Genomic DNA, 20,934 nt, shown 5'->3' on the forward strand with positions numbered 1-20,934 from the left:
CTCCCGAGTTCGGGGTTAGGCGAGGCTTCTGCTGAGCTCCTGAGTTATACCTCCCTTGCCCATACTTCCTCTTACGGCTCTCAATTTGTTGCTACTTCCCTTCAATCATAAGAGCCTTATATACCAACTCCTGGTAGTTGTTGAATGTTGCCACCATCAACTACATGCTCAACTCATCATTCAGCCCTTCCATAAACTTCTCCTACTTCGCGGCGTCCTTGGCCACATCATCCAGGGCATAGCGGGATAACTTACTAAAATCATCCATGTACTGAGCTACAATACGGTTTCCCTGGCATAAGTTGCAAAACTCACGCTTCTTCATGCTCATAGCTCCAGTTGAGACATGGGCTGTGCGGAAAGCTTGCTGAAACTGATCCCAAGTGACGTTGGCTATGGGGAAAGTGGCTGTATAATTCTCCCACCATGAGGCTGCTGGTCCATCCAATTGATGTGCGGCAAAGCGCACCTTCTCAGCATCTATGCAACCTGCGGTGGTCAACTCCCTTCCAATACGGCGTAGCCAATCATCTGCAACTATAGGATCGGTGCTACTGGAAAACACCGGCGGCTGCAACCTCAGAAAGCGAGCTAAGTTGTCAACTGGAGGCGGGTTGTTGTTGTTGTTGCCTTGGTTCTGGACTAACAATTGCATCAAGGCATTCTGCTGCTGGATCAACTGAGTGAGCTCCGGCGGGAAGGTAAATCCGGTGTCACGTCTCGGAGGCATCTGATGGGTTTAGAGGGGAGAGATTAGAATAGAAAGGGGGTCTAATGAGAAAGCACTACCCATATGCACATGAGACAAACACAATCATTTCACTCAATCAATCAAGCAAGGGCATACAAGCGGTCTAGAACTATCATTAAAGTGCTCAAGTACTACTATATACATGGGGGAAATACTACTAATTATTTGGTGGTCATCTAGAAATTTTGATCAATAGAGGACTCCATGATGTCTGCTCCAGCTTCGTCCTCAAAGTCATCATCACTGGGGTCGGAGTCGGTGTCGTCGATGATGATGTAGTTCTCCGGGCAAGTGGAATCGTCGTCCTCTCCTCCCGGCGCGGTGTCTCCCATGAATATTCCGATCTTCCTTATCAAGTCGTCATTCTTCTCCAATAGTGTTGTAATTTCCTCCTCATATCCATCGTGTGTAGACTTGAGTTCTTGTTCCAGATCGATGATCCTTGTATTTGCCTTCTTTAATTCTAACATGTCTGAGCACATCTGGTTCTCCTGGCGTCGAATGTGCTGGTTTAACTCCTGGATAAAAGCTGCAATGGATCTATCCTTCCGGGTGCTAACTATCTCCCATTGCTCATCTCGGCGCCCACATATCTGATAGATAGTATCCTTAAGATCCTTGTTGTAAACTTCTCCAATGCGTCCCATGGCAATGTAGGCTGCCATGCTCTTGCCTAGACTCCAGGTTGGTGCATCAAAAGAAAACTCTATGGGCTCAGTGATTGGCATGAATGTCCTTCCTGGAACTTGAACTTGAATCATCCAGCGCTCCTCTTCTGGTAAGGTGGTGTTGTACGTCCCGGTGAAGCTTGGTTTTCCGATATTTAAGTACCTAGTGACTTCCTTCAAGTGGCATCCAAAGGGTGTGTCTTCATCCGGTTGCGTGAACTTGATCCTTGTATCCGCCATCCTAAAGAGTAGAAAATAGGAGAGGAGTAAGAAATGAGTAGAGAAGAGTGACCTATGGCTTATCTTAATGGCCGTGTCCTACACTCAGCGTGTGCTCTGATACCATCTTGTAGCAACCCGACCTTAGACGGTCAAGTCTCTGTGCTTCAGTGTCATCCCTGGATCGGTAATGCTGACACACACAGTACTCGAAGGATTTATAACAGAGGAGCAATCACACACTTATTACATCGACTGTCTCAAAAGAGAACTTATTACAGTAAATATGGCTTAAGGCTATCTAATACGATAACAGCGGAAGGCTTGGAAGATAAAGTGAGTCCATCAACTCCAACGGCATAGCTGAGCTGCACGGCAACGACCTAACGAACCTTACTCCTTGTCTGAAAAGTCTGCAACATAATATGTTGCAGCCCAAAAACGGGTCAGCACATGGAAAATGCTGGCAAGATAACACAGTAGAGCAAGAACAGAATAATGCTATCACTACATGCATATTTGGCTGGTGGAAAGCTCTATGGTTATAGTTTTTGCGAAAAGCCAATTTTTCCCTACAACAAAGGAATAAATTTTATTTTAACTATCATGATGGTTGAAACATCATTGAGAAGGTTCCTCCAACTCAATCCTAATTAAAGTAATTAACAACCCAACAATATTAAATTAGAGTGATGAGATACTTAGGATACTCCAAGTACTAGATACTCAAGATTGTCGATAACCGGGGACACGACTAACCATGATTAGATTGTACACTCTGCAGAGGTTTGCGCACTTTTCTCTACAAGACTCGATCACCTCCGTTGGATTTCTCGCACTACATGGTGTTTGAGAAACGGATGACCGAGACACAGTCTTTCAGAAACATTAACTCTTTACTCCGGGTAGACCATACAAAACCTACATTCCTCTACCTGTTGATCCACCTCTTCAAAAGCTCATGTAACTTACTGAACTATGCTAGAGCCCATAATAGCTTGTGGATGCACACGGAAGTTTCTAGCATGAAAATATCTCAGTTCCCTTTGAGCCTGGGTGGCGGACCTTAGGACGATCACACGGGTACTCCGGGATATCCTAGGACAACACTGGATTCTCCAGGTGCCCGACAAGCAATCCACCCAGATGTGTATTTAAGTTGTCACCTTAAGTTGAACCATTAATTAACAATCTCACATCTGTCATGGATACACTCAAACCCAATCCACGTCTACAAGCATAGCAAAGCAATATAAGCAATACGTAGAAGTAACTCCCAAGGTTTGAATATAACAGGGCAATAGGTTCTACCTCATCAACTACTTCCCAACCCACAAGTTAATCACAACCTAATCATGCAGTGTTTGAGGATTGAAACTAATGCATAAAAACTGGATATGGAAGGAGTATGATCAATGTTTTACTTGCCTTGTTGATGATCCGCAAAACCTAGGGACTCGTAGTAGCACGCTTCGCACTCCGGGAATTCTATCGCAAACAGACAATAGCATACATAATCAATCAAGCAAAGAAACACGGGTAAATCTCAAATAAGAAGATCTAACTAGAAAGTTCAACTTAATAACTCCGGTTTGTGAAAATAATCAAATCAAATGGAGCAACGAAACTCAAACTGCGAAAGAAACAAGATCCGTTTACTAATCTAGACTAAAGTCAAATTTTACAGTACCAAAATCATGTTCAAGTTGGTCAAAAAGAAAGAGGGTTTTGAGACGAAGATCTAGGCGCTTGAATCGCCTGATTCCGATAAACGAGCGAAAAGATAAACTAAAACGAAAATCGGATCAGAAATTGCGAAAAAAATAATCGCGGAAAAATCCGAGAAAAAGAAAACTGACGAACAGGCTAACGAACGAACGTTCATTGTCTGTAACTAACGAGCGAAAACCATTCATTAAAACGAACGTAAGGACGAATGCCCGCTATATAAACTAAACCGAGAAAACCGGTGAACCAATCTAAAAAAAACGAACTAGGGTTTCTAAAATAACCTGGATCGGGTTTAAAAAAACCGAACGGCAGTGAGGCGTATACCTCCGGCGAGGTCCGGCGAGGCGGGGCCGCGGCTCCGGCGAGGCGGGGTGCGCGGGCGGCGGCGGCGGTGCTGCAGAGGCGGCGGCGCGGCGCGGCAACGGGTGGCAGCGGCGGAAAAGGCAGTGGCGGCGCTGCAGGCAGGGCGGGCAGGCGGCGGGGTTGGTGGTGGTGGGGGGTCTGGTGGCGTGGTATTTAAGGAGGGGGCTGCTTGGGGGAGGGGGCAAGCAGCGCGGGAGGCGGAGTCCCGGCCGGACTCGGGGTCGGGGCAGCGGCAGCCTCCCGGTCTCGTGGAGGGAGAGGGCGGCACGGGGCTAGCGGGCCGGCTCGGCTGGGCTTCGGCCCAATCGAGGCTGAGAGATTTTTTTAAAATAATTTCGCCGGAACTTAAATAAATTCTAGAATATAAAATAAAAATCTAAAAATACCAAAACAAATTTTCACCGTCTAAATAAAATATTTAGAACGAGATGAACATTTTCTTGGCCCTAGAATGCAATTTTGAAAAACATGCAATTTTTCTAATGCAAATAAAATTAGCAATAAAATCCAAATAAAAGCAAATATTTGATTTTAATATTTTTCCTCCAATATTTCAATTATTTTGGAGAAGTCATATTATCTCCTCTCATATATTTTAATATGAAATATTTTCGGAGAGAAAAATAATGAAAATCAATAATCCTCGTTTCAATATTTGATAAAATTCATGGTCAAAAAAATATATTTGATAAAATTCAAATATGAAAACAATGAAATCCCCAACTCTCTCCGAGGGTCCTTGAGTTGCTTAGGATTTCCAGGATCGCGAAACAAAATGCAATAAAATATGATATGCATGAATGATCTATATATAACATTCCAAATTGAAAATTTGGGATGTTATAGTGCTATGCCGACAGATTGTGCAACACCCATTGATACGCCGACAGTTTGTCTATCAATGCGGTATGCCGACAGTTTGTGCGACGTCAAATGCTTCTACCGACACATTTGCTGTCAGTGTTCTACATTTCAGCAGAAATTCAAATGAGCATTTTTTTTTGAAATTACATTCATAATATTGAATTCATGTTCAATATGCAACACATACAAGCAAATGCACTCTTCCATTCATCACAAGATATCATTGATCAATGCATTAATTCAATATATATACATACATATATGTATATATACAAGATTCATTAGTTTTCTTCACCCAAGTTAGCTACAACCATTATGGAAATACACAAGTCAGATATACAATAGAGGCATGTTACAAACATAATGAACAAAATTCATAAGAGACCAAGTGCTTGTTCCCTGGACTGCTACTGCTACAAAATATTATAGAAGACCAAATCTTCAATCGCCAAGCCAAATCAACTTCCGTAGGAACAAAATGTGTCATCCGTGTTCTCAAGAAAAGCAATCACGAGAAGATCTTCGATCAACTAGTGGACTTGCTACTTTCTACCATTTGTCCCTATAAAAGAACTCGTATGTTTCAGCAATATTTGAAACAATACAATGTATTCAAATTCATGAGTTTCCTTTGAGTCCAAAGGTCTAAGAAATAGAAGATGTACAACACACCAACTTGCATACAAGAAAAGTAAACTGATACTTGATTGCCTGACCTCTCTAATAAAAATTATGCATGTCATTGTGGTTCATGCATGCTATAGTTATAAAGCAAAGATTCGAGTTACAAAAGGTAACCTTATTAGAATATAAACCAAAGTCAGCATAGCACCTAGCATATCAGAAATGGCTTACTATAAAAATGTATGAACTCGTCGATGAGCAATCAGGTTGTTCTAAGCCATCAGGAGTAAGGTCCTTACTATAATTTTAGAGATTGCATTCGAAGCTACTCAATCAGCAAAAGGCCACAACACCTATGTTTACCTACAAAAGGAGTCAGATGTAATCCTAATGTGAACTGAACTAAATATGCTTCCCAGAAAAATAACAGTCAAGTATTTGTTTTTTGTGACTGATCTTTAAAAAAGAGCAAGCTTCAGTTTAGCCACTAGGAATTGCACACTGGCGGACAATTGTACCACTCACCATATTTGAACAAATATGCAAGCAAACATTCAGTTTAGCTTGCGTACTAAATCACACATTTCTGCTAGCTTCCATGATCAAGTCTCCGAACTTGATACTATTTGCACGATACTGGGGATTGCGCTGCACACATATAAACATAGAAACCAAACATTCTATGTTCTGCAATAACACATATTTAGTATCACCTTATCGTGCCCTTATTTCTTATCAATTTCTGATAGAAACTAGATACTCTAGTAGCCTGATGCATCATCTATTTATAATGACATTACAAACTGCACTGTATGTGTTTAGTTAAGAAACATGAAACCTCACAAGAAAAATACAAAGATGGCCCAAAAGAAAAATAATATTTTTTAGTTCAAACTGAGGACCATTTTTGTTGGGGAACGTAGTAATTCAGAAATTTTCCTACGATCACGCAAGATCTATCTAGGAGATGCGTAGCAACGAGATGGGAGAGTGTGTTCACATACCCTCATAGACCGAAAGAGGAAGCGTTAGGTTAACGCAATTGATGTAGTCAAACGACTTCGCGATCCAACCGATCAAGTACCAAACGTACGGCACCTCCGAGTTCTGCACACGTTCGACTCGATGACGTCCCTCAAATTCTTGATGTAGCAGAGGGTCGAGGGAGAGTTTCGTCAGCACGACGGCGTGGTGAAGGTGATGGTGATGTGATCCGCGCAGGGCTTCGCCTAAGCACTAGATGCTATGACCGGAGGAGCAAACTGTGGAGAGAGACGCCACACACAACTTGGAACAATTGTTGTTGTGTCCAAGGGGTGCCCTGCCCACATATATAAAGGAGGGAGAGGGAGGAGGTCGGCCCTAAGGGGTGCGCCATAAGGGGGGAGTCCTACTAGGACTCCCAGTCCTAGTAGGATTCGCCCCCCCTTCTTTTCCTTCTCATGGAGGGGGAAAGGAGAGGGAGTATGAGAAGGAAAGGGGGGTGGCACCCCCTTCCCTAGTCCAATTCGGCCTCATCCCTTGTGGGGGGCACACCAGCCCCTTGTGGGATGGTTAGCCTCCTTCCTATGGCCCATATGGCCCATATCTTTCCCCGGGGGTTCTGGTAACTCCTCCGGTACTCCGGTATGTGCCCGATACACTCCGGAACCCTTCCGGTGTCTGAATACTACCTTCCAATATATCAATCTTTACCTCTCGGCCATTTTGATACTCCTCGTCATGTCCATGATCTCATCCGTGACCCCGAACAAACTTCGGTCACCAAAACACATAACTCATAATACAAATTGTCATCGAACGTTAAGCGTGCGGACCCTACGAGTTCGAGAACTATGTAGACACGACCGAGACACATCTCCGGTCAATAACCAATAGAGGAACCTAGATGCTCATATTGGTCCCTGCATATTCTACGAAGATCTTTATCGGTCAAACCGCATATCAACATACGTCAATCCCTTTGTCATCGGTATGTTACTTGCCCGAGATTCGATCGTCGGTAACATTATACCTAGTTCAATCTCGTTGCCGGCAAGTCTCTTTACCCGTTCCGTAATGCATCATCCCGCAACTAACTCATTAGTCACATTTCTTGCAAGGCTTATAGTGATGTGCATTACTGAGAGGGCCCAGAGATACCTCTCCGATACATGGAGTGACAAATCCTAATATTGATATATGCCAACCCAACAAACACCTTCGGAGACACCTGTAGAGCATCTTTATAATCACGCAGATACGTTGTGACATTTGGTAGCACACAAGGTGTTCCTACGGTATTCGGGAGTTGCATAATCTCATAGTCAGAGGAATATGTATAAGTCATGAAGAAAGCAATAGCAATAAAACTAAACGATCATAATGCTAAGCTAGCATATGGGTCTTGTCCATCACATCATTATCTAATGATGTGATCCCGTTCATCAAATGACAACACATGTCTATGGTCAAGAAACTTAACCATCTTTGATTAACGAGCTAGTCTAGTATAGGCTTACTAGGGACACTGTGTTTTGTCTATGTATCCACACATGTGTCAAGTTTCCGGTTAATACAATTCTAGCATGGATAATAAACATTTATCATGATATAAGGAAATATGAAATAACAACTTTATTATTGCCTCTAGGGCATATTTCCTTCAGTCTCCCACTTGCACTAGAGTCAATAATCTAGTTCACATCGCCATGTGATTTAATACTAATAGTTCACATCTTTATGTGATTAACACCCATAGTTCACACCGCCATGTGATCAACACCCAAAGGGTTTACTAGAGTCAATAATCTAGTTCACATTGCTATGTGATTAACACCCAAAGAGTACTAAGGTGTGATAATGTTTTGCTGGTGAGAGGAGTTTAGTCAACGGGTCTGCCACATTCAGATCCGTATGTATTTTGCAAATTTCTATGTCTACAATGCTCTGCATAGAGCTACTCTAGATAATTTCTCCCACTTTCAATATGTATCCATATTGAGACACAGAGTCATCCAGATCGGTGTCAAAGCTTGCATCGACGTAACTCTTTATGACAAACTCATTATCACCTCCATAACTGAGAAATATCTCCTTAGTCTTTTAAGGATAATTTTGACCGCTATCCAGTGATCTACTCCTAGATCACTATTGTACCCCTTTGCCAAACTCATGGCAAGGTACACAATAGGTCTGGTACACATCTTAGCATACTTTATAGAACCTATGGCTGAGGCATAGGGAATGACTTTCATTCTCTTTCTATTTTCCGCCGTGGTCGGGTTTTGAATCTTACTCAACTTTACACCTTGCAATATAGGCAAGAACTCCTTTATTTGACTTGTTCCATTTTGAACTACTTCATAATCTTGTCAAGGTATGTACTCATTGAAAAATCTTAGCATGCGTCTTGATCTATCTCTATAGATCTTGATGCTCAATATGTAAGCAGCTTCACCGAGGACTTTCTTTGAAAAACACCTTTCAAACACTCCTTTATGCTTTCCAGAAAATTCTACATCATTTTCGATCAACAATATGTCATTCACATATACTTATCAGAAAGGTTGTAGTGCTCCCACTCACTTTCTTGTAAATACATGCTTCTCCAAAAGTCTGTATAAAACTATATGCTTTGATCAACTCATCAAAGCGTATATTCCAACTCCGAGATGCTTGCACCAGTCCATAGATGGATCACTGGAGCTTGCACACTTTGTTAGCACCTTTAGGATCGACAAAACCTTCTGGTTGCATCATATACAACTCTTCTTTAATAAATCCATTAAGAATTGTTGTTTTGACATCCATTTGCCAGATTTCATCAAGTGCAGCGTCCTTCTTCCTCTTGAAGATCCATTTATTCTCTATGGCTCGCCGATCATCGGGCAAGTCCACCAAAGTCCACACTTTGTTCTTATACATGGATCTCATCTCAGATTTCATGGCCTCAAGCCATTTCACGGAATCTGGGCTCATCATCACTTCCTCATAGTTCGTAGGTTCGTCATGGTCTAGTAACATGACTTCCAAAACAAGATTACCGTACCACTCTGGTTGACCTACGAGGTTCGATAGTAACTTTATATGAAGTTTCATGATCATCATCATTAACTTCCTCACTAATTGGTGTAGGCATCACTGGAACTGATTTCTGTGATGAACCATTTTCCAATTCGAGAGAAGGTACAACTACCTCATCAAGTTCTACTTTCCTCCCACTCACTTCTTTGAGAGAAACTCCTTCTCTAGAAAGGATCCATTCTTAGCAACGAATATCTTGCCTTCAGATCTGTGATAGAAGGTGTACCCAACAGTTTCTTTTGGGTATCCTTGGATTGCTCTTTGTGAGATGCATTACTAGACTCATCATCTAGGATTGCATAGTGCTCATCACCAAGATCTTCAATAATTTGTTTAGTAGTTAGCACAACACAACATTCAATAATATGTTTTTGTATCATTGGACTGCCTAGTAAAATGCAGTTTCTAGGAGCATTATGCAAAACAATCTTATCAACTTCTTCATCATTTTATGAAAGCCATTTTAGAAGTTCAAGAAAGCTCCCCCTATTGCTAGATTCTTCACTCTCATCATGTCCACTAAATGCCAATCCTTGGTTCAAAAGAAATCTGAAGCATCTTAGTGAATAACTTAGCCTAGCCTTTTAAAGACGTAGATCCTCTTTAGAAACCCTCACAATGATATTAACAATTGACGTTTCAGGTGTCACAAATAAATTTTACTTCTCTTGAGCTTGGTTGTGAATGCTACCAATACCACCCATATGTTTGTCCAGTGCATCCGGTTTGTCTCAATTTCTCCAACCAGTTTTAACAAAGGCATCACCCGTAGCCCCCCCCCCCCCATTAGTTTTCCCTTTGAACAAATACCACACAAAGCAATATGATGCTTCCTTTGAGACACTATATTCTAGCCAACTATACTTCTCAAACCAAACAAAACTAAAGTGTCAATTTTTACCATAGATTTTCCTGACTTGAAAAGCATGTGCATATGGCCGGCATGCAGTTTTAGCAATATCTCTTCTTCGAACACTATCTTGATCATTAAAAGCATACTCTGAAATAGGAGTTTTTTTTCCTATATCACCTAAAAAGACATGTTCACTTGGCTGTTGGGGTGATGGAAGACTTGCTGTTGCATCTTCAATTTCAACATCGATCTCAGTATCTATCCATGTTCGTATCGGAATGGATTAGAGGTGCGGAATTAGGACAACGCACATTTCTAATATCTTTGGTGTGATGAGCAATCTTCCTCGCTTTCTCTTCATGTTTTCGAAGAAGGTCCAGAATGGCACCATGAAGGAAATATGCCCTGGAGGCAATAATAAAGTTGTTATTTGTATTTCCTTATATCATGATAAATGTTTATTATTCATGCTAGAATTGTATTAACCGGAAACTTAGTACATCTGTGAATACATAGACAAACAGAGTGTCCCTAGTATGCCTCTACTTGACTAGCTCGTCAATCAAAGATGGTTCAGTTTCCTCACCATTGACATGTGTTGTCATTTGATGAACGGGATCACATCATTAGAGAAGGATGTGATGGAAAAGACCCATACGTTAGCTTAGCATTATGATCATTTAGTTTTATTACTATTGCTTTCTTCATGACTTATAAATATTCCTCTGACTATGAGATTATGCAACTCCCGAATACCGGAGGAACACTTTGTGTGCTATCAAACGTCACAACATAACTAGGTTATTATAAAGATGCTCTACAGGTGTCTCCGAAGGTGTTTGTTGAGTTGGCATAGATAAATATTAGGATTTGTCACTCCATATATCGGAGAGGTATCTCTGGGCCTTCTCGGTACTGCACATCACTATAAGCCTTGCAAGCAATGTGACTAATGAGTTAGTTACGAGATGATGCATTACGGAACGAGTAAAGAGACTTTCCGGTAACGAGATTAAACTAGGTATGATGATACCGACGATTGAATCTCGGGCAAGTAACATACCGATGACAAAGGGAATAACGTATGTTGTTATGCGGTTTGACCGATAAAGATCTTCGTAGAATATGTAGGAACCAATATGAGCATCCAGGTTCTGCTATTGGTTATTGACCGGAGATGTGTCTTAGTCTTGTCTACATAGTTCTCGAACCCGTAGGGTCCGCACGCTTAACGTTCAATGATGATTTGTATTATGAGTTACGTGTTTTGGTGACCGAAGTATGTTCGGAGTCCCGGATGAGATCACGAACATGGCGAGGAGTCTCAAAATGGTCGAGAGGTAAAGATTCATATATTGGTAGGTTATATTCGGACATAGGAATGGTTCCAAGTGATTCGGATATTTTACCGGAGCACCGAGGGGTTACCGGACCCCCCCGGGGGAATAATGGGCCTTAGTGGGCCTTAGTGGAGAGAGAGGAGAGCCGCATGGGAGGTGGCGTGCGCCCCCCTTGCCCAATCCGAATTGGACAAGGGGAGGGGGCGCCCCCCTTCCCTTTCCCTCTTCCTCTCCTTCCTATTCCCTCCGGTGGAGAAAGGAAAAGAGGGGGGGTTGAATCCTACTTCGACTAGGAGTCCAAGTAGGACTCCCCCCTTGGCACGCCCCTCCTAGGCTGCCGGCTTCCTCCCCCCTCCTTTATATACATGGCCAGGGGGCACCCCAAAGACACAACAGTTGTTTCTTAGTCGTCTGCGAAGCCCCCCTCCACAGTTTACTCCTTCGCTCATATCGTCGTAGTGCTTAGGCGAAGCCCTGCGCGGATCACATCACCATCACTGTCACCACGCCATCGTGCTGTCGAAACTCTCCCTCGACCCTCTACTAGATCAAGAGCTCGAGGGACATCATCGAGCTGAATGTGTGCTGAACACAGAGGTGCCGTACGTTCGGTACTTGGATCGGTTGGATTGTGAAGACGTTCGACTACATCAAGTGCGTTAACATAACGCTTCCGCTTTCTGTCTACGAGGGTACGTGGACACACTCTCCCCATCTCGTTGCTATGCATCTCCTAGATAGATCTTGCATGATCATACGATTTTTTTGAAATTGCATGCTACGTTCCCCAACACACCATTCATATCTTCATTTTCTGCTCTGCAATTATATCTAAAATAAAAAAATCATTGGCAGCAGCATACCGAATCAGTTCTACACAAATAGTTCTCTCTAGTCCTATCTACAATTACAATAAAAACAAGGACAACTAATATAAGCATCAACTGTTAAGCATTGCCTATAAACCAGTAAAAATATACACTAGATTGGGCCACTGGAGCACTAGACATCAACTGCTAGCAATTCATATTTATTGGACTGGGCATCGATTTATTGGGAAGCAGGAATTCATCAATTTTGGGCGGGAAGCTTGGAATCTCACCTTGCTGCTTTGTTCAGCCGGAGGTTGGGGAAGGTGTCGCCTGCACTATGGTGAGGTCGATGCATTTGAGGTCGCCCGGTGATACGTCTCTAATGTATCTATAATTTTTGTTTGTTCCATTTATTATATTATCATTCTTGGATGTTTTACAATCATTTTATATCTTTTTTGGTACTAACCTATTGACATAGTGCCTAGTGCCAATTGTTGTTTTCTGCATGTTTTTAACATCGCAGGAAATCAATACCAAACGGAGTCCAAACGCAGCTAAACTTTTTGTGGATTTTTTGGACCAGAAGACATCCAGTGGACCAAAGAAGTACCGAAGAGGGAGCCCAAGGTGAGCACAAGACACCAGGGCGCGCTTGAAGGCCCAAGCATGCCCTGGTGGGTTGTGCCCACCTCGGCGGCCTTCCGCACTGCCTCTTTGCTCTATAAATACTCCAATATTCCAGAAACCCTAGGAGAGTAGACAAAATCAATTCCAGCCGCCACAAGTTCCAGAACCACCAGATCCAATCTAGACACCATCATGGAGGGGTTCATGTCCATTGGTGACTCTCCGATGATGCGTGAGTAGTTCATTGCAGACCTACGGGTCCGTAGTTAGTAGCTAGATGGCTCCCTCTTTCTCTCTTTTGATTCTGAATACAATGGTCTCTTGGAGATCCATATGATGTAACTCTTTTTGCAGTGTGTTTGTTGGGATCCGATGAACTTTGAGTTTATGACCAGATCTATATTTTTATCCATGAAAGTTATTTGAGTCTTCTTTGATCTCTTATATGCATGATTGTTTATAGCCTTGTATTTCTTCTCCGATATTTGGGTTTTGTTTGGCTAGCTTGACCTATTTATCTTGCAATGTGAAGAGGTGCTTTGTGATGGGTTCAATCTTACGGTGCTTGATCCCAGTGATAGAAGGGGAACCGACACGTATGTATCGTTGCTATTAAGGATAACAAGATGGTGTCTATTTCTACATAAATAGATCTTGTCTACATCATGTCATCGTTCTTATTGCATTACTCTGTTTCTACATGAACTTAATACACTAGATGCATGCTGGATAGCGGTCAATGTGTGGAGTAATAGTAGTGGATGCAGGCAGGAGTCGATTTACTAATCTTGGACATGATGCCTATATAAAGATCATTGCCTGGATATCGTCATGATTATTTGAAGTTTTATCAATTCCCCAACAGTAATTCATTTACCAACCGTTTGCTATTTTTCTCGAGAGAAGCCACTAGTGAAATCTACGGCCCCGGGTCTCTTCTTTATTATATTTGCCTTTGCGATCTATTTTTATTTGCCTTTATTTTCATATCTATTAAACCAAAAATACAAAAATACATTGCTGCAATTTATTCTTATTTATTTTATCTCGTGTTCCCGCGAGATCTATTTGTCCAATCTATCATATTTTTATCCCGTCTACTTGCCAATTTCTAGCGTCGTTGCCCGAAATAGATCGACAACCCCTTTAATACGCCGGGTTGCGAGTATTTATTATTTGTGTGCAGGTACCATTCACGTAGTGTTGCGTGCTTCTCCTACTGGTTCGATAACCTTGGTCTCATCACTAAGGGAAACCTACCGTTGTTTTGCTCCATCATCCCTTCCTCTTTGGGGAAATACTGACGTAGTTCAAGCAAACATCATCCGGCGGTGAGGGAGACGCAGTTGGAGAGGCGTCCAGCCAGCCGTGAGCACGACAGGATCGATCCAGTCGCAGGGGAGATGGTCAGACGGCAACTGTCTCCTCTCTCCTGGCCTGACGACGACAACTATGGGCGGGGCGAGCTACGATGCGAGGGGAGAGGGGAGAGGAGGGTAGTAGCGAGGGAAGTGGAACCAGTGGTCGCAACCTGAAGAAGAGACGGCTGAGGCGGCGTGGCCAGAGAGGAGACGGAGCTGCCTCCTGATTCACACGCGAGAAAAGACCTAGACGGCTAGGGGCTAGGCCTTGGCCAGTCCTTTGGGCTAAATTAGTACATACTAAAAAAATCTCCAAATTCTGGGTGGGCCACGACCTACCATGCCTACACGCTGCCTCCGCTAGTGGTGGACATATATTTCTTTCAATGGGGCATGGTATATAAAGTGAAATCATGCAATATATGATCTCTAAAAATGTGCAAAATATAGAGAGCCGTCAACCTCCCCACGCATAAACCTTCTCCCTCCTCGAGTAAGAAGGTTGACTACCAAAAGCTCGTTGTTGCTAACTCTAAAGCTTACACTAAAACCGAACCCCAAAAGTGAATCCATGTTCTTTGTGCGAGCATGCAAACATTAACTAGAAAGGAGATGATACATGTTATCCCCTTAGTTTCATTGCCATGGAGGTCGAGAAAGAGGAGATATTTTTATGGAGCCTAAGTTCCCATTGCCAAAGGTTTAGAGAGAATGTCAAAATTATGTTGGAAACAAAGAAACAAAGAGTTGTCCATCATAGACAAAAGAGATGCATTAATTATTGATCACTTCAAAAACACCAATCTGAGGCATACCAGGTACAATAGAAAGATCGTATGTATGTGTTAGTCAACCGCTCAACTACCTATGAAGTACTGAGATAATAAAATTCTAAACACCTTTTGAATTTTTGAACATCTTTCTAAAAGAAGTAAACAATTTTGAAATTATGAACTATTTTTGAATCTATGAACTTTTTTTGGAATTTATGAATAAAATTTGAAAGCATGAATATTTTTGAAATTTTGAGTTTTTTTGTAAAAAGTGAACCTTTTTTATTACTTGTTTAAAAATAAAATTAAACTTGAAAAAGGAAAATAAGAAATGATAGAAAAGAAAAAAGAAAAAAATAAAAAATAAACAAAATTAAACAAAATAGAAAAAAGGAGAGAAATGAAAAAAAGAAATAGAAAAAAAAGAATAATTAAAAACAAAAAAGAAAGTAAAAATGGTTGGGAACCTCCTAGAATGTTCCTAGCGGCGATCGTTGAAACGCTTAACGGGTCAGCCCATCCCATACACTCTCTCAATCTCCCAATGTGACTCAACGACAATTCAAAGCAGAGAGCATCGATACCTTCTATTCTGTGTGTTTAGCACCGTGAAAGGTAACTCGTGAATTGTTTAAGAAAAACTCTAGCTGCGCTATTTATTACATAGTAAAATTGCTTAGATCTTTGAATTATTTGAAAAGATTTTGGAAAACATGTTTTTTATCCTAAAAATGTGAAAAAAAACTTGAAAAGTTTACAGATTAAAAAAATCACGAATATGCAAAAAAGTTGCCTACACAATTTTTTAATGAATTGAATAAAGTTCATTTATTAATACAAGTTCACGAATTCAAAAAAGTTTACAAATTCGAAAATTCATGAAATATAAAAAAATTCAGTCAGTTGTTAAAAAATTGTGTGTTCCAAAAAAGGTCACGGTTTTGAAAAAAATCATGAATTGAAAATGTTTACTTATTTGAGAAATGTTCTCGAATTTGAAAAAACTTCGTGAGAATGGGAAATTGTGAATTCAAAAAAGTTCATGAATTGGAATGGAAATCACGAAATTTGAAAAAAAGTCACAAGTTTGAACAAAGTTCTCAAATTTGAGAAAAGTTACACAAACTTTCAAAAAAAACTAAATAAATTGGGGAAAAGTTCACATAATTTAAAATAAAACTCATGAATTTGAAAAGTTCACTAATTAAAAAAATACATTTTTTCAAAAAAGATCATGAATTTGAAAAAAAAGTAGTTTTTTTGAAAAAAATTCCCAATTTGAAGGAAGTTTGTGAATCAGGAATAAGGAAAAAAAGCAAAAGAAAAAACAGAATCAATGAAAAAAGGCCCAAAAACCATATTGGGATCACGATATTTTTTTAACGTTATATTTGCCACAAGAAGAAAAAACGAAGTAAGTGCGCACAATATAGTATGTTGTCTCAGAGGTTGTTGACGTGAGGACTGAAGGTGGAGGCCTGGAGTTTGAATCTCCCACAACGTGTCTCTACTTCTAATGAAGCAGTTGGTAGTTTCGCTTTCAGGTTTTTTTTGTCCCACCTCTTCCGGCTTATTTTCGTCCTAAAAAACCTACAAAAAAAACCTACCAGAGAAATTCCCCGACTCGCACGCACCAGCTAGAGTGCCCTCGAGCCTCCAGATCCCTTCGCCGCCAGCCCCCCACACCCACCCACCGAACCCCACCCAACACACGTCTCTCGACCCCCTCTCCAGATCGTTGCCGTCTCTCCGGATCGCACCGCCGCCTCCACCCGAACGCACGCCTCTCGATCCCCTCTCCAGATCGCCGCCCGCCGCTGTCTCTCCTGATCGCCGCCGTCGCCGTCTCTCCGGATCGCCAACATGGCCTCAGAGGAGGGGATCAAGCGAATTTCTTGTAGGTGCTGGTTGCCTGCGTGCACGGCCTGTGTGCACGGCGCCGCCGCGGTCTCCTGTTACGAGTCTCTCTCGTTGGGAGCTGCAGAGTCCGTTCCCATCTCCCCTGTGACAAGGTACAATTTTATGCTATGTTCTTAAACCATTCTTCTTTTCATGTACTAATGTATGTCCTGCTAGGAGTAGTAGTACCAACCGTAGTCTTCTTTGTCTGTACTCCAAAATCTGAAATAGGATGGAGAGCAACAATGATACAGACGAGAGAGACTTGCTCACGGTATGTGGACGAATGGGACAGCAACGCGTCGCAACATGTATTAAATGTACAGATGGTCTGACAATATTATACCTTGACGGCGTAGTGCAATATGACGACGCGGTCACGCCTACTGACGGTGCGGTCGGCCACGTGAACGGCGTGTGCGGTCGGATGCATGATACACTTCTTATTGATACACTGGAGGCCTCGGGATGAGGTAGCCGACAAGCCTTTGTGCGGGTCGGGGGAAGCATGATCTTAGCATTCACGCTTGACTGCGGGCAATGGTGGATTCAGCAACGGGAGTGCCGCGACCTCGTTGGATCTGGCCTCTAGCGCTTGGATCTGCACTCGTGGCGGTGGCGCTGCGCTGTGGCGGCCCGGATAGCTTTCCGGTGGCTGAGGCTGGTGGTTGGTCTGTGCGGTGGCGTACATCGGAGTTGGTGCTGGGCGTGCACATGATGAGAGGATTTACTAGAGTTAGATTCAGCATACCGGCCTACTAGATTTAGCTGAATCATTCTATCAACATGTACACTAATAAGGTATGTGCTACGGGTTGTACTCTCGTTACATTGCTTTATCTTACTTTAATTGTTGACTTCATCTCATGTTTGCCCGTTCCATAGGATTGTCATGAATCTGTTTTCCTTCAGTTTACAGGAGGGTGATGTTAACGATTTCAAGAACTTGATAGCAGGGTAAGGGTATAGCTATTGGCCATGCAGTAGCGCGAGGCTTGACAAACATACTTGTTCTCTTGATTGAACATGACCAGGACCTAAAATGATTTTGATTTGTGCTCTTGTAGGTTAAATCAATCTCTGTCAATACGAAATTGTCATAGCTGAACATGATCAGGACCTCAAGAGGACAGGGTTATTTAGAGTTTCAGAACTTGTACTTGGTAAAAGAATCGATATGGTTGACTAGAGGGGGGGTGAATAGGCAACTAACAATTTTTAGCTTTTCTTTAACAATTTAAACTTTGCATCAAAGTAGGTTGTCTAGATATGCAACTAGGTGAGCAACCTATATGATGCAACGAGTATAGGAACACAAGCAAGCAAGTGATATGATACAAATAAGCTTGCACAAATAAAGGCATGACATAACCAAGAGTGGAGACGGTGGAGACGAGGATGTGTTGCCGAAGTTCCTTTCCTTTGAAAGGAAGTACGTCTCCGTTGGAGCGGTGTGGAGGCACAATGCTCCACAAGAAGCCACTAGGGCCACCGTATTCTTCTCACACCCTCACACAATGCGAGATGCCGTGATTCCACTATTGGTGCCCTTGGAGGCGGCGACCGAACATTTACAAATAAGGTTGGGGCAATCTCCACAACTCAATTGGAGGCTCCCAACGACACCACGAAACTTCACCACAATGGACTATGGCTCCGCGGTGACCTCAATCGTCTAGGATGCTCAAACACCCAAGAGTAACAAGATCCGCAAGGGATTAGTGGGGGGAATCAAATTTCTCTTGGTGGAAGTGTGGATCGAGGCCTTCTCAACCACTCCCGAGCAAATCAACAAGTTTGATTGGCTAGGGAGTGAGATCGGGCGAAAATGGAGCTTAGAGCAACAATGGAGCTTAGGGTTGGAAGAGATGAGTCAACGGGGAAGAAGGGGACCCCTTATATAGTGAGGGACAAAAGAGGCTAATTGGTTTGATGCCAACATTTGACATTGCCAATACTTGGCAAGCCAACAATTGGCAATTTCAAAAGTTGCCAAAAATTGGCAACTTTTTGGGAGGTTGGCAAGTTAATTTGGTAACCAACCAAGCACTACCCAATATTTGGCATTTGCCAAATGTTGGCATGCCAATTTTTGGCATCAAACCAATTATGCTTAAAGATCCAACCGTTATCCACCAACCAGCCCGCGGCCAGCGGTACTATCGCTCCAGGCCAGCGGTACTACCGCTTGCTGCCAAGCGGTACTACCGCACGGTCATGCGTACTTGTAACGCCCGGATAATTAGGTTACAGTAAAACTCTTCTAATGATGCCATGTCATCAGTGTTACTGTGGCTAACCAAGTGGTAGTTCAAAATCATTGCTAATTCAAAGTATGAATTAGTGACAAACACCCTAAGTTTTCAAAAGTCAAAGCGAAAATGTTCGGGGTTTGCCAAATATTGCACTAGTAATTATGGTGAAGCAAACACCATTTTATAAAATGCCCAAATGCCCTAAAACTAAATAAAACAGAAAGGGAAAATAAATAAAAGAAAGAAATTACAAAAAAAACAAAAAAAAAGGGGGGGAAGCCCCCTGGACCAGGCAGCCCAACCCACCCACACGGCCACCGCCCAACCCCCTGGCCCGCGGCCAGCCTGGCCGGCCCAGCCGGCCCAGCTCCCGCACCGCGTCCCCTTCCCCTGTTCCCCCGACCCGGGTCGGAACAGGGCACGTCCCAGCCGAACCCCCCCTCGTCGGCGACGAGACGAGGGGATAAGGTCGCCACGCCGCGCCCCCTCGGTTTCCCCTCCCCACTCGCCCCCACACTCGCCTCGGCTCCTGCGCCTCTCCCTCTCCCCTCCAAATCCATCTCCCCCTCGTTCCCCACTGCAACCGAGCGCCGCCATGGCCTCGCCGCCGTAGTACTCGCGGCCGCCGCGACCTCCAAGCCCTTCCGACGCGTCCGCTCGCTCCGCCTCCCTCGGCTACGTCTCCACGTCAAGACGCAGGACGCAGGACGCCTACGAACGCTGCCCCGGCCTTGTCTTCTTCCTCGACGGCCGCCGGCGATCCACTTCTTCCCCGACGACGTTCTGCAGCTCCTAAACCATCACAGGCCTACGTGTGAGCCGCGCGGTGAGCTTCTCCGTCTCCTGTTCCCCGTCATTAGGCTCTTCGCGCGCTGTAGCTCCCTGGTCGTCGTTGCCATGAGCCCGTCGCCGCGGATCGCCTTGCCGCCGTCGCCATGGCCCCTGTCGCGCTCACCTGGGCACGGCATCGAGCTCCTCATGCTCCCATGAGCCCAACGAGCTCGAGCCCGTGCCTTCCCGTGCCCTCTAGCCTCGTTTCCGACCGCGGCCGAAAACCGGTGTCCGCTTGGCCTCTTGCCGTCGTCATCCTAGCCCGTTACGGGCCGCGCCGCCACCATAGATGGACGCGGCGTCGAATGCCCGACTCAACACGCACGCGCACGCCCCCTCTCGTGCCTCTTAGCGCCATCCCTGATGAGCGCCCGAACGCAACGCCGCGGACCTCGTCGCCGGTGACGTTTCCGGCCAGGTCCGGCGATGCCACCACCACCACTCGACGCGCGGTCGAGTGACCGTTCGAACGCACCCACGCGCGCCCGAAACCGAGCCCCGTAACACGATTCCGGCCAACTCCGGCGAGGGGCCGACATTGTTTTGGTCGCCGGAGTTAGCTCCGGCGCGTCTCCGGCGGGTGCCGACCTGGCACCCACGTGGCACCACCTGGGCCACTGACTGGTGGGCCCAGGGCCCCCCTGTTGACCTGTTGACTGGGTCAACGTGCTGACTGGGCAGCCCAGTGGCACTGACATGCGGGCCCCATGCCATAAATAAAAATAAAAATAAATAGATAAACTACTAATTAATTAAATTAGTTAATTAAAACATTATTCTCGCACTGACTGCTAGGACCCACACACTAATTAACCCATTTAGTTAGTTTTAGAATTCTGTTAATGTCCTTGACAATGACATGTGGGTCCCACTGGACCCACCTGTCTGGTTTGAC

This window comes from Triticum aestivum, chromosome 2A (genome assembly GCF_018294505.1).
Source record: "Triticum aestivum cultivar Chinese Spring chromosome 2A, IWGSC CS RefSeq v2.1, whole genome shotgun sequence".
NCBI lineage: Eukaryota > Viridiplantae > Streptophyta > Magnoliopsida > Poales > Poaceae > Triticum > Triticum aestivum.